This window comes from Ictidomys tridecemlineatus, chromosome 14 (genome assembly GCF_052094955.1).
Source record: "Ictidomys tridecemlineatus isolate mIctTri1 chromosome 14, mIctTri1.hap1, whole genome shotgun sequence".
Classification (NCBI taxonomy): Eukaryota; Metazoa; Chordata; class Mammalia; order Rodentia; family Sciuridae; genus Ictidomys; species Ictidomys tridecemlineatus.
In genome coordinates this window covers 48457057-48471493 of record NC_135490.1, presented here as the reverse complement: position 1 = coordinate 48471493, position 14437 = coordinate 48457057, and the positions used below count along the sequence as shown (strand labels likewise).

Here is a 14437-nt window from a genome sequence, read left to right as displayed (position 1 = left end):
TTTTATGCTGTATCTTCTTATTTAGATTAAGCCATATTTTGATGTCACGTGTTTGTCTTCTATTTCTTTTAACTTTGCTATCATTTCTGATATAATTTTCTTTTTTCCTCTATTTTAACCTTGCTGTCATTTCTGGTATAAATTTTCCTTTTAAAAAGGCTTGTTGATATTAATTTATTAGGTGAGTTTTACAATCATTATTTACTTTTTTTATTACACATGGTTAGAAAAATCTTGAGCAAATATTTGACTAAAGCAATTGTAATATGACATTTAGACTGTCACTCTCATGACTAGATTCAGTACTTTTATGCAACTGACATTTTGTTCTCTGGCTATAAGAGATGAAGGTGAGATACTGTATAAAGCAATATGGAGTCCATATTGGTTCACTTAGAAAAGAATATCAACACCTGTTTTTATTGTGGTATTATGTTATGCTTCTACTAGTTGTTGCTGTTTAAACCTTAATGTTATGGAATATAATGTAGACAAGAAAAACATATGAAATAAATGAGTGCTGTAATGCATAAATTTAAAGTTGCATTCCTCTAACTACTATCCAGATTAAGGAACACAGCATTGCTGTCACCTTAATGTAAAAGTTTTCTATGTATGCTTTCCTGATCATACTTCATCCCATTCTGTATCACGAAAATCATTGTAAGGTCTTTTAGGGTTTTCATTCTCTTGCTTTTCTTTAAATGGTAAACAAAATTGGTTTTGCTTATATGTGAATTTCTTGGCTATATATAATTTTTTTACTGTGTTTATTTTTGGGGCCTTGCATATTTTATTCAACATTGGTTTAAGACAATTGTATTGTTGAATATAACTCTAGTTTATTTTTACTGCTAAAAAATGTATGTTATCGCACTAATTATTCTTTCTGTTATTGATGGCCTTTAGTGTATTATAGTTTAATGCTCCTTTGAAATTAACCCTTCATAAGCATGCATTGCTAGGAGTAGAATTGTCATAAAGTATATGCATCTTTGTCAATGTATGAAATACCTTAGGAAGCTAACTTTACAAAGAGAAAAGGTTTATTTAAGTTCATAGTTTTGGAGATTCAGTGTCCAAGATTGGGTGGCTCTACAGTAGGTAGAAGCAAGTGGTCACATCTTGAATATGAGTGCCACAGAAAAGGAGGGTGGAGCCAGGCTGTTTCTGTTCTAACAATCCTCTTGTTAGAACACAGGAGGCTACATGAGAATTAGCCTGAGGACCTGAGGACCTCCCACAAAGCTCCATCCCCCACTGTTTTCATCTCCCATAGTACCACACTAAGGCCCAAGCCAGTAATCATAGTGTGTCTTTGGGCAACAAAAACCATGGCAATATATAATATGCTAAACTCTTTCCAAAGTAGTGCCAATTTATATTCCACTGGTAATCTGATTAGGGTTTTCTTTTGTCAATATGTTCCTTAACATTTGTTAATTTCAGAATTTTTTTATATCTGTTAGTTTATTGGGTATAGTGGTATCATATTTAAAAAAAATAATAGCTTTATTGAAAATTGAGAATATAGTTTATATGCCACATAAACATACCCACTTAAAGCATATAGTTTTTAATATATTTATAGAGTTGCCCAGTAATCTTTACCACAATTAAATTTGGAACATTTTCATCACCTCAGAAAGAAACCCTGAACTCTCCATTTCTTCGTAAGCTTCTAGGCAACCACTAATCTACTTTATATCTTTAGAGATTTATTTATTCTGGGAATCTCATGCAAGTGGAACCATTTGTACAATATGTGCTCACTTAGCATAATGATTTTAAGGTTGCAAGTAACTGTATTTCATTCCTTTTTGTTGTTAAATAACATGCCATTGTATAGAGATACCACATTTAATCATTCCACGTTTATCAATTGATAGACATTTGGGTGGTTTCTACTTTTTGAATAATATTGCTGTGAATATTTATGTACAGTTTTATTTTTCTTGAATATGTTCCTAAGACTGAGATTTCTGGATTATATAACTATGTTTAACCTTTGGAAGGAGCACTAGATTGTTTTCCAAAATAGCTGCACTATTTTAAATTACCACCATTATCAATGGAAGGGTACTAAAGTCCATGGTATCTGTGATTTTAATTTGCATTTCTATAGGGACTAATTATGTTGAGCTCTTTTTATGTGCCTGTGAGCCATTTGTATGCCTTTGGAATAATTTTTATCTTTGCATACACTTTGATTAAACCATTAATTTTTAGTTATTGGGTCATGAGTTCTTTATATGTTCTAGACAGAAGTCTCTTAATAGGAGATATTTTCTCCTATTCTGTAGTTTGCCTTTTTACTTGCTTGCTGATGTCCTTTGAAACACACAATTTTTTTTTATTTTGATGAAGTCCAATTATGTGCTTTTGCTTTTGTTGCTTATGGTTTTGATGGCATATCCAAGAAACCATTGCCCACTTCAAAGACACAAAGATTTTCACTTACAAGAGTTTTATAATTTTAACTCTAGCATTTAGGTCTTTAATCTATTTTGAGTTAACTCTTGTGTGTGATATGAGTTAGGAAACAATCTAACTAAATTATTATGCATGTGAATGTCCAGTTGTGCCAACATAGTTGTTGAAAACAAGTATTTTCTTACTGAATTGTCTTGGTACCCTTCTTGAAAATCAGATACCATAAACATGAAGGTGTTGTTTCTCTACACTCAATTTTCTGTCATTGATCTATGTATTTTCCTCCTTACACCTATATCATACTGTCTTGCTTACTGTAGCTTTGTAATAAATAAATCTTCCAACTTTGTTCTTTTAAAAATTTTTGTATTCTATTCTCAGTCCCTGGGATTTTCATATAAATTATAGTTAGCTTGTCCATTTATACAAAAAGATTACCTGTGGTTTTGATAGGAATTATAGGACTCTGTAGACTAGTTTAACAATAGTGGTCTTCCAACCTGTGTATCTGAGGTGTCTTTATATTTATTTGGGTCTTTTGAAATTTGTTTCAACAATATTACTTTTCAGATGGAACTTTTCATCTCTTTCATAAAACTTACATCTTTTATTTTTAGTTTTTGATGCTTTTACAAATGGCATTGTTTTCCTAATTTCATTGTTTGCTTCTTCATTGTAAATTTAATTTTTTTGTATTTATCTTGTACCTGGCAACATTGATGAATTCATTTATTAATTCTAATAAATTTTAATGGAATTTTAGAATTTTCTAGACAGAAAATATAGTTTTCCTTTTCAGTCTAGACGTTTTTTTCTATAATTTGCTGAAAGCCTTTGCTAAAACCTCCAGTATAATGAATAGAAATAGTGAGAGGGGACATTCTTATCTTGTTCTTGATTTTAGGGAAAAAAGCATCCAATCTATCACTATTAAATTTCATGTTTACTGTGGGTTTTTCATAGATACTGTTTAATCAGATTGTGGAAAGTTCCTAGATTGTCCATGGTCACAAGATGATCATGTAGTTTTTGTTCTTTGGTCTGCTGATTTGGTTTAGATCAGTAGATCTTTATTTACATTAATAGATTTTCAGTTGTTAAGCCAACCTTGCATTCCTAGAGTAGATCCCACTTGAGCATGATGTATTATTCTTTTAACAATAGCTCAGTTTACTATTGTCTTAACAGAAGTTCTCAATACTAAACGACTTTTCTCTCTCTTTTTTGTTTTTTTGTGATGCTGGGTATTGAACTCTTGGCCTTCACCAAATGACTTTAAAAAATATTTTCTCTTCGGGCAGATGAAAATGATTATGCATACAGTTCAGCAACTCAAAGTATGCTCAGTGACAGCTGAAAGACATCTGTAAATATTTGTGGATTGATTAAAACTCCTGGAGTTTGGGACCCTGTTGTGAAGAGTTATGTAGAGGTAATTAGACTTTTCATAAAATTGTATTGGTTTTATTTTTGTCTTAAGCCTATGCGAGATTGCATTTCTAATTATCTTTATTGATCAGGAGGAAATTTAATGGAGAAAATTGTTAGGGTTAAGGGTTAAGGGTTAGGGGGTGGGGGTTAGGGTGTTAGGGTTAGGGTGGTTAGGGTTAGGGTTGGGGGTTAGGGTTAGGGTTAGGGGGTTAGGGTTAGGGGGTTAGGGTTTAGGGTTAGGGTTGGTTAGGATTAGGGTGAGGGGTGGGGTTAGGGTTTAGGGTTGTTAGGGTTAGGGTTAGGGTTGTTAGGGTTTAGGGTTAGGGTTGTTAGGGTTTAGGGGTAGGGGTAGGTGTAGGGTTGGGGTTAGGTTTAGGGTTAAGGTTAGGGTTAGGGTATTAGGGTTAGAGGGTTAGAGTTAGGGGTTGGGGCTAGGGTTAGGGTTAGGGGTTAGGGTTGGGGTTGAGGTTAGGGCTAGGGGTTAGGGGCTGTGGCTAGGGCTAGGGCTTAGGGTTGGGGTTGGGTTTAGGGTTTAGGGTGAGGAGTGGGGTGAGGGTTTGGGGTTAGGGTTAGGTTTAGGGTTTAGGGTGAAGGTGTAGGGGTTAGGGTTTTGGGTTGAGAAATGAGGGTGAGGGTTTTAGGGTTAGGGTTAGGGTTTTAGGGTTAGGGTTATTGTTAGGGTTAGTGTTAGGCGTTAGGGTCAGGGGTCGTGTTTAGGGTTAGTGTTAGGGTTCGGGGTTAGGGTTGGGGTTGGGTTAGGGGTTTAGGGTTAGGGATTTTAGGGTTAGGGTGGTTTTGGTGGTTAGGGTTAGGTTTAGAGTTAGGTTTAGGGTTTAGTGTTAGGGTTAGGGTTGGTTAGGGTTAAGTTGAGGGTGAGGGTGAGGATGAGGGGTGGGATTAGGTTTTAGGGTTAGGGTTTAGGGGTTGGGGTTGGGTTGGGGGTTATGGGTTTGGGTTTGGGGTTAGGGTTTGGGTTTAGGGTTAGGGGTTAGGGTTTGGGGTTAGAGGTTAGGGTTTCAGGTTAGTGTTAGTGTTAGGGTTGTTAGGGTTTAGGGTTAGGGTTTAAGGTTTAGGGTTAGGGTTGTTAGGGTTTAGGGTTAGGGGTAGGGGTAGGGTTGGGATTGGGGTTAGGGTTAGGGGTTATCGGTTAGGGGCTGGGGCTAGGGCTAAGGTTATGGGTTAGGGTTGGGGTTGGGGCTAGGGCTAGGGGTTAGGGGCTGGGACAAGGGCTAAGGCTTAGGGTTGGTTAGGGATGGGGTTGGGGTTAGGGTTTAGGGTGAGGGTGAGGGTTTGGGGTTAGATTTAGCTTTAAGGTTTAGATTGAGGGTGTAGGGGTTAGGGGTGAGGGTTCGGATGAGGGTGAGGGTTTTAGGGTTAGAGTTTTGGGGTTAGGGTTTTAGGGTTAGGGTTAGGGTTTTGGGTTAGGGTTTTTGGGTTAGGGTTAGGGTTTTGGGGTTAGGGTTTTAGGGTTAGGGTTAGGGTTTTGGGTTAGGGTTTTTGGGTTAGGGTTAGGGTTTTGGGGTTAGGGTTTTAGGGTTAGGGTTAGGGTTTTTGGGTTAGGATTTTATGGTTAGGGTTAGGGTTTTAGGGTTAGGGTTATTGTTAGGTTTAGGGTTAGGGGTTAGGGTCAGGGGTCAGAGGTCGGGGTTAGGGTTTAGGGGATAGGGTTTAGGGGTTAGGGTTAGGGTTTAGGATTCAGGGTTAGGGTTGGGGGTTAGGGTTAGAGGGTTAGGGAATACTCTCATGGACAAAGCAGATAGCAGGCAGTCTTTAAAAAATTTTTAAATTGAGTTATAATTAGTAAATTGGAATATACGGACAGAATGTGTCAAAAATGAATTTTTGGAGGTCTGTCAAAAAAGCAAAGTATTATTCACTGTATCGGTTTGAATTTAATCTTGATTTTTCAGATGATGTCTAAATGTTTATTTTCATAATAAGCTTCAGTTTCTCATTTTTTGTTGTCTATGTGAGGGGAAATGCTGAAATATTTAGTTAAGAAAAACACTTTCAATGGAAAAATTTTAGACAACCAGTTTGGATGTCATGCATATTTTAAAACCAACATTGACATGATTCTTGGACATAAAATGATTCAAGCATAGAAACCAGAACTGTTATTACCCAGACAAGGGATTTAACTGCATACTTCCCGTGATACTTCCTAAGAAGTATGACAACTATTTGTTTTCAGCTCTGACCCAGTGTTCAGGAGTGCCTGTTTCTTCAAAAAATCTCCCCAGCCCCTCAAGCAAGAGAATGTTGACCACGAAGGCAGCAAGCAAAGAGCCCAGAAACAGAAATTCAGGACCTGAAAGCCCTCAGTTACATTACTCCCAGAGTGCTAAATACCTGGAGGCCTTTAGGTTACAGGAAGAAAGTTCAGGAGGGCTGCATCCTTTCAACAAGACTGTCAGCAGCATATTTATAACCTGGATTTCTAGTTACTGTAGACCAATAAATAGACTGATGATTTTTTGCAATTAATTATAAAGACCCTGATAAAGAGAACAGATCAGCCCCATATTAGACAGCACCAGACAAGAATGGTTTAAGACACACTGAACATAACCCTAGACCAGAGTCATTTAAACAAAGACACAAATCCTAGCCCAACCAGAAAATATACAAAAATATTAGTACAAAGATGTGATTGTACATCATACAGACATCTCCTGAAGTGGAGGTATTGTAGTGCACTAGTCTGAGCAGAGTTGGCTCAGATACCAGCTTTGGCATTTTCTAACTATTGAACCTGAGAACAGGAAACTAGCTATTGTGTGTCTCACAGTGGGACTTACTTTACTTTATTTGAAAGCCTCTACTCTGGTACCCACCAGGTTGCAAATGGACAGCAAGTAAGACCTATTTTTCTTATGTTCCTCATTCTCTTGTTGCCCTAGTTACTCCTTTGAGATGAACGAGTAAGATACTGTATATGGTTTTCATTCTGCTGTGTCATGTTCAAATAACCTTTATGTTTTCTTCCTAACCGCAGAGTTTAAAGAACTCCTCTGGTCAAAGTCAAGAAGCAAAAGTAAGTAAGCAATGCCTACTCCAGAGAGGTGGCCTAACAAACCAAGGTATTTTGGGGGGTGCTAAGAATAAAATGTTTAGTACTTAAAAGAGTTCAGGAAAAAGGAGATAATTGTTTGAAGTGGGTCACAAAAGTATTACTTTTACTATAATTTCTATATCAAAGAATACTAGACAACAGGATGTTTAAAACATCCCTTAGAAAGGGTTCAATATAAAGTATATAGTGGCACTCTAGATTTATTATATCGAGTATATGTGGAATTGAAAATCAAATAAAATAGGAAATGAAAAAGGAAGTACAAAGTAAGTACATACTGTTTTATCATTCACAATGAAAGAAATGAAAATTATGTCTACCAGTTACAAAATAATAATTTTACTTATTAAATGAAACCATGTACTGGTCTCCTAGTGACACTAAATACAGCTAAATTCCAGACATTCTAGCTAACAGGGAAATAGAAATTATAGCAAAATATTTAAGATTAGGATTATTTTTTAGCTTCTAGGGATCAAACCTGGGTCTCAGGCATGCTATACTAACATTTTTTCCACTGAGCTACACCCTAGTCCCAAGATTGGGACTTGACACTTTGAACATTTTAATAAACTTATGCCATTTAATAAGTGAAGCAGCAGAATTACTGTAACTTCACTTGATCTGGTGCTACTTAAATAAAACATAATTCGCAGGAATGTTTGATTTTCACTGTCACTAAGTATATACTAAGAATATGTTATTCACTTCTGAGAAGAAGGGGAATGAGAGGGTCTGAAGCAGAGGTGACAAACAGCATCGTAAACTGCTGTCACATCCACATCTGCATCTTCTGCTTCCACCTCACTATTACTGTCCAGAAGGGAGAGGTGTCACTGCAGTGAATCATTTGGGCCCCTGAAGCACAATGCTGAATCCATGAAGAGGGTTTTTCCTCCTTGATTTTTTTTGGTCTGATAAGCTCTTCAAAAATAAAATATAAAAAGACAAAAAAATAATATAAAATACTAGAATAAGTTCTAGATCATAGCCACCATAAAGAACAGTTCTGTGTTGCTGTGTGTGTGTGTATGTGTTTCTTATTAACTGCTCTTATGTTCCCATAGGTAGTCTGGGTTCAGATTTCTTTACATATGAAAATCTACAAGCTCAGAGATGGAGATGTGGCTCAGTGGCAAAGCACATGTTTAGCATGTGCAAGGACCTAGGTTTGATTCGCAGCCTCTCAAAAAAAAAACTAAACCAGATATAAATACACAAACACACCCCACATTCTGTATATATGTGTATATAATTTTAGTTAGCTTTTCCATTCTTATGACCAGAGATCTGGCAAGAATAATGAGAGAATGAAAAGTGCATTTTGGCTTATAGTTTCAGAGGTCTCAGTCCGTAGACAGCTGGGCCTAAGGTAAGGCAGAACATCACGGTGGAAGGGCATGGAGGAGGAAAGCAATCAAAAAGAAGGGGGTGCATTCTAAAAGAAGAGGGTGCTTACTGTTACCATGCAGTCAATCCATATCAGTGGATTAATCCACTGATTAGGTTATAGTTCTCATGATCTAATCATTTCACCTCTGAACATCCTTGCATTGTCACACACATAAACTTTTAGAGGACACTTCATATCAAACCACTATATACCACACATTTGTAACATTTTAATAAGCATTTCTCAAAATGGTCACCAGGTTAAACATCAGTGAAGTGATTGTTTTCTGCCCAGTTACTCATACTTTTAGATATCCAATGCAGTGCCACCCTTCATGTTTCTAAAAATAGAGTTGGGGATATTATTATTTTTTAAAATACACCTACAAAAGCAACATATGTTTTTACTATGTTAATTGTGATTTGTTACAGAAAATAATACATGTTTTCAAAATTTCTTAAATCTATCAAAGAATCTATAAACACTCCTAACAAATGGAAAAATATGACTTACTCTCACACTCTCCACAAGCTTCTCACAGATGTTAGAACTAAGAGACTTTTTCCCTGAAATTCTTCAAAGAAAGTTCGAAAAATTGGGTGAAAATGATTGACAGACTGTTTCCTTCAAAATAATTGACCTCCACATATAACTCAGTGCCATTCACATGGAAAGACCTTAACAAATGCCTATGATGGATGTGTATGTTTTAAGTAGATACTCCATTATGATCATCGATCCACATTCTTAGCACCATAATGCTTCAATTAAACAGAAGTGCCAGTGTTTTACAATTCTGGTTTAAATTTCAGTTAGTCAGTCATCCAGTCACCTGCTATTCATTTGTTCATTCAGCGCCTACAATATGCCTTTGGGAGAATCAGCAGTGAATCCAATTGACAGTTTCCATTCCCCTACTGTCCTTTGCAGATGAATGAGGACAGGGGGCAGGGAGACGAAAATAAATGCACCTGTAAGACCATTTGAGTAGTGTTAAGTACATAAAACAGGAAAATAGGATAGAGTAGGACTTGAAGGAGAGGGAAGAACGATTTTAGACACAAAAGTGCTAACTGTGTAAGACAATGAATGGGATAGAGTTCGACTTGAAGGAGAGGAAAGAACCTTTAAACTTTCCTTAGAGGAAAAGATTCTGACAGATTGACTTCTGAACTAAATGTAGTCAGCCATTCAAATACCTAGAGAAAGAATTTTTCAGGCACACCAAAGAGTTAGGGCAAATAGAAGAAAAAGTATTTTGAATCTATCTAATTGCAATGAGAAGACATCTGAGAAAGGATTTTTTAAAATTATATATATTTTAAAAATTATAAAAATATATAATTTTTAAAATTTATGTGTAATATATATTATACACACAGTGGATTGAACCCAGTGCTTTACACGTGCTAGGCAAGCATTCTGCCACTGAGCCACAATCCCAGCCCCTGAGGAGGATTTTAATTCAAGTTTATTGAAGAATAATTTGCACACATGAAAAAATTATCACACACTGTATGGATGTGATGTGATGAATTTTGTCAAATGTATATAATCTTGTAAACACCACTCCACTGCCACAATTAAGATATAAAATATTTCCATCACTCCAAAAAGTTGCCTCATGCCATTTTTGCAGTCAGTGTCTTCCCCTGCACAAGCCACTAGAAATCACTACAATTTGCCATATAAATGGAATCAAAAAGGCTACCAAATAAATTGCCTCATGTAAGTATACAATGTGTCACCTTCTGGCCTCTTTAACATAATACTTTCATTCATCTTATTGCATAAGATAACAAGCATTGGAATGATATGGAAGAGAGAAAGCCTTTTTGGTGGGGATGTAAATTGGTGTGGCTATTGGGAAATTGTATGGAAGCTCCTCAAAAAGTTAAAAATTGAACCATCACATGATCCAGAAATCCTGCTTCTGGGTATATCCAAAGGAAATGAGGTCAGTGTGTTGAGGAGACAGCTGTGCTTTCTTGCTCACTGCAGTATCATTCAGAATAGCCAAGAAATGGAATCAAACTAAGTAAACATCAGTGGATCAATAAATAAATGGTGAAGTGTTTTAGTCAGCTTTTTCACTGCTGTGACTAAAAGACCTGATAAGAGCAATTTTAGAGGAGAAAACGTTTATTTGGGGGCTCATTCAGAGGTGTCAGTCCACAGATAGCCAGCTCCATTCCTCCAGGATTGAGGTAAGGCAGAACATTATGGCAGAAGTGTGTGGTGAAGGCAATCATCTCACATGATGATCAGGAAGCACTGATAGACTAAATTCAGCTCACCAAATATAGACCCCAAAGACTTGAAACCCAGGAACACATGTCTTCCAGCTACACCTTACCAGCCTACAGTTAACACTCCATTAATCCCTGTTAAGGAGTTAATTCACTGATTGGGTTAAGGCTCTCCTAAACCAATCATTTCACCTGTGAATATTCTTGCATTGTCTCACACCTGTGCTTTTGGGGACACCTACTATCTAAACCATACCATGATGTAGATATAAAATATTATTCATCCTTCAAAGAGAAGGATATCCTGCCATTGATGACAATATAGATGAACCTGGAGAAGTTTATCCTAAGTGAAATAAGCTATGTACAGAAACACAAATACTGTGTGCCCTCACTACAATATGCCATCTGGAGAAAAAATCATACAAAAGGAGAACAAAATGGTGGTAACAGGGGCTGGTGCTGGGGGAAATGGGAGATGTTCAAATACATACGATTTTCATTTGTCAATCATACTTGAGTAAAGCTGGAAAAGAATATAAGTCTGGGCCTCAGGATAAAGTTAAGATCTAGAGAAAAAAATCTGGAGTCTCAACATCTGGATAGTATTTCAAACAATGGGATTAGTCATTATCCAAGGGGAAAATGGAGGACCAAGTATGGAGGCCTTCAGAGTATTACAATGAGGTCAAGAATCCAGAACATTGGGAAGAAACACCCAGTAAACAAGAAAGAAAATAATGTTAAACCAAAAAAGAAGCATTTCAGAAAGGAAAAAGATTGGTCAACTGTGCCAGTTATGGTGTAAAATGGGTTCTTATCATTAATTATCAAACTGGAAACTGTCAGTTACCTTGATAAGTACTTTTTTAATATCCCTGTGCCAGAAATTTATTTAAAAATTGGGAAAACTATGGAGACAGTAAAAAAAATAGTCACTGGTTGCTGGGGATTAGAGAGAGGGAAAATCAACAGGTGAAGCCCAGGATTTAGGGCCCATCACCACTCTATGATAATACAACGTTATTTTAAATTTGTCCAAACCCATAAAATATATAGCACCAAGAGTTATCCCTCATATAAATGGTGGACTTCAGGTGATAATGATGTAGCGATGTAGCTTCATCAGTTTTAATAGCTTCATCAGTTTTGGTGGGGGATATTGTTTAACAGGGAAGACAGAGAAAGGCAAAGGATGTTATGAGAAATCTCCATATCTTCCTCTTAGGTTTGTTGTGAATCTAGATCTTCTCTAAATAATATTATGCCTTAAAGTTTTTTTAAAAAAAAATAAAGTACTTGAAATGCCACAGCGAATAAAGCACAAGTGATAATATGTTGGAATTTACAGTCTAATATGAACACCTTCAACTTGGTTATTTAACTGCATACAGAGATTGGGAATTGAACAAGTAGTTAATGGTTCAAAAAAAGTTTAGAAGTTCAGAGAAAATTTGAATTCTTTGGCTTTTCTTCTATTTCCCCCTCAACAAACTTTTAATACAATTACACTAAAGAAAAATAAAACATTATAATTTTTATGTTAACCATAGTAACATTATATTTAAAGAGAGATATTTACTCTTTAGTAAATTAATAATTTAGAATGTATTTGAAGACACAACCAATTAGCTGCAAGTAATTTGCATTTTTGTTTTTATTAGTTTACTAGATTCTTTTTCAGTGTTTCTATAATGTAAATATTATCTTTCAAAGGGAAATGATTTTTTTGTATTTGCCTGGTAATGAGCTTTCTTTAATTATCAATTGGCAAATTTCATACATTTCAAAGTAAATATAGCCATTTTTGTTGAAAGACTAGCAAACAAACCCATGTGTATTCACCAGGATTCTCTAGAGAAACAGAACAGGATATATACAGAGGAATTGATTTTTAAGGAAGCGTTCATGAGATTATGCAGACTGGAAAGTTCAAGAGCTGCAGGGTGAGTCAGCAAGCTGGAGACCCAGGAGAGCTGATAGTGGGATTATAGCCTGAACCTGAAAGCCTACGACCAGGAAAGCCAGCGATAGTACAGTTACCAAAAACAGCAGGCTCAAGATCCAAGAAGAATTCATATTTCCGTTTGAGTCTGAAAGTAGAAAAAAAATTAACATCCCAGTTTGAAGTAGTCAGACAGAAAAAAAGTGTTTTCCACTAGTTGAAGGCTGAACCTTTTTGTCCTAATCAGGCCTTCAATTGATTAGATGAAGACCACCCACATTAGGCAGGGCAATAATCTTTACACAGTCTATAAATTTAAATGCTAATCTTAACCAAAAATACTTTCACAGAAACCCCCAAAATAATGTTTGAACAAATCTGGCAATCTCGTAACCCAACAAATTAATGCATTGAATTAACCATCACTCTGTGCACAGCATTGTTTCGTTCCTTAGCTTAGTATCAAATTATTTTTCCATTAAAAATGTGTTGCCAATTTTTCTTGTTTCTGTATTGTGATTATTTTTTATTTTATTGCCTTTTTTCTTTTTTTTTTTTGAGCATCTACACATACTGAACACAGACCAAGAGTCATCTAGCATCAACCATGAACTCCACAAAGCATTGTAGACATGATTTATTTCATCCACACCACAGGGAGAAAAATCTCATTATTCCTTCCACCAAATGCACACAAATTTTTATTCTTGGGCTTAGTCTATTAGGGGCAAAAAAAAAAAAAAAAAAAAACTGAGATGTGTAGAGTGTATTATAAATTTAAAAGAAAAGCTTTAAAAATATAAATCCATCATTATCATTAATAAGTGTTTGGCACATTGGAAACTATATTAACCATCTGTGGTTTAATTGTTAATTGTTCAGTAAGCAAACTTTCACTCTAAGTGGTATCTTTAAGCAACTTAGGGGGCTCCTCTAATTACCTGGTTGATTAAAACTGGAAGGCAAAGGCTAGTTGCAAATATGTATAGATTTATGTTAACAAAATAAGTCTCCTAATTCTTTACAGCAGCATAAAAGAGAAATAAAGTATAAGCCAAAATAAAAATTGAAAAGGACAGGCTCTTTACAAAACAGTAACTCAAAATGGATCATATAGACCTAGGTACAAAACACAAAACTCGTAGAAGATGACATAGACAAAACCCTAGACAAATTTGGGTGCTGTGATGATTTCTTAGATACAAAGAAATCAATAAGCTGACGTAGTTAAAATTATAATTTTAAAAAGTTAAAAGTTGCTCTGTAAAACACACTGTCAAGAGGAAAAGGCTAGCCACAGACTGGGAAAACACATTTACAAAACACATATCTGGCAAAGGACTGTATCCAACATATATGTGAAACCCACCCTCTAACCTATTCAAGACTAATAGCAGATGAACTACTTCCATTCACATGGATTACTGAGAAGCCCAATTTGGTGATTCTGATAGCACTTACCTTATAATAGCCAGTTCTGACCAATCGTTTAATGTCCTCTGCTAGGGGGTTAGCAAAACAGTATCGGGTTTTTTTCCAAGTGATACATATTTATCTGCTGCAGAAGGAACGTGTTTTTTCAAGGATCCTAGGGATCTATTCTAAACTCTCCTATCTGGGGCTTGGCCCAGGCTTCAGTGCAGCCTTCTTTAGCCCCACCCACAGACATCTCTAATACTGTGAAGTCTGCCTGATCATTTGGTCAAACAGCAGGTTCACCTGTGCTACAGCCTCAATGTGCAATGGAATACTTTTTTGCTCTTAGCCCCACACAAATTTAGCTATCTTTCACATCACCTGCAATATGGTTGCAGCAGTATCTAAAGTGCAGAATGTGCTAACTCCAAAACCTGAAGAGGCTTACTAAGTATTATCCTATTTTCTTATTCATTTGGTGGGCCCTGAATGTA

At 36.1% G+C, this 14437-nt stretch overlaps 1 long non-coding RNA gene across 2 annotated transcripts in view; it reads left to right on the top strand.

The window, feature by feature from the left end:
* The first annotated feature begins 6860 nt into the window (after positions 1-6860).
* LOC120886476 (uncharacterized) overlaps positions 6861-14437 on the top strand; it is a 66310-nt gene continuing 58733 nt past the window's right edge. For both annotated transcript variants that reach the window (XR_013430350.1, XR_013430349.1), the window contains exon 1: positions 6861-6901. This is a non-coding gene — a long non-coding RNA (uncharacterized LOC120886476). The remainder of the gene's footprint in view (positions 6902-14437) is intronic.